Source organism: Apaloderma vittatum, unplaced genomic scaffold (genome assembly GCF_000703405.1).
Source record: "Apaloderma vittatum isolate BGI_N311 unplaced genomic scaffold, ASM70340v1 scaffold17870, whole genome shotgun sequence".
Classification (NCBI taxonomy): domain Eukaryota; kingdom Metazoa; phylum Chordata; class Aves; order Trogoniformes; family Trogonidae; genus Apaloderma; species Apaloderma vittatum.
Genome location: NW_009694205.1, coordinates 41721 through 41995, shown reverse-complemented (window position 1 = coordinate 41995; position 275 = coordinate 41721). Strand labels below are relative to the sequence as shown.

Genomic DNA, 275 nt, shown 5'->3' with positions numbered 1-275 from the left:
TCTCAGACGCTGCCGAATTTCGTCTGCCCTGGGATGAGGAGTGGAGCCGGGACGGAGAGCAGGTTTTACTGGGCCTGAGGCGAAGTGGGATGCAACGTTCACCCCGCTGCCTTGTCCCAAACAGCTTGCAAATGAGCTGCTCTTATAGAGGGGAGAAAATGCCCTTCCTGACGCTGGGCCAAAGCGCAGGGCACTTGATGCCCCTCTTCAAATAAGGGCGGACGGATTGCCCGGGAGGGCGTGTGCTTGCAGCTGTATTTGTCAGATGCTGGAGG

At 58.2% G+C, this 275-nt stretch overlaps 1 protein-coding gene across 1 annotated transcript in view; it reads right to left on the bottom strand.

Annotated features, from left to right (window-relative positions):
• Positions 1–275, bottom strand: part of FBXO42 (F-box protein 42) — a gene marked incomplete at its 3' end in the record, with an annotated part of 28898 nt that overhangs the window by 679 nt on the left and 27944 nt on the right. The window lies entirely within an intron of this gene.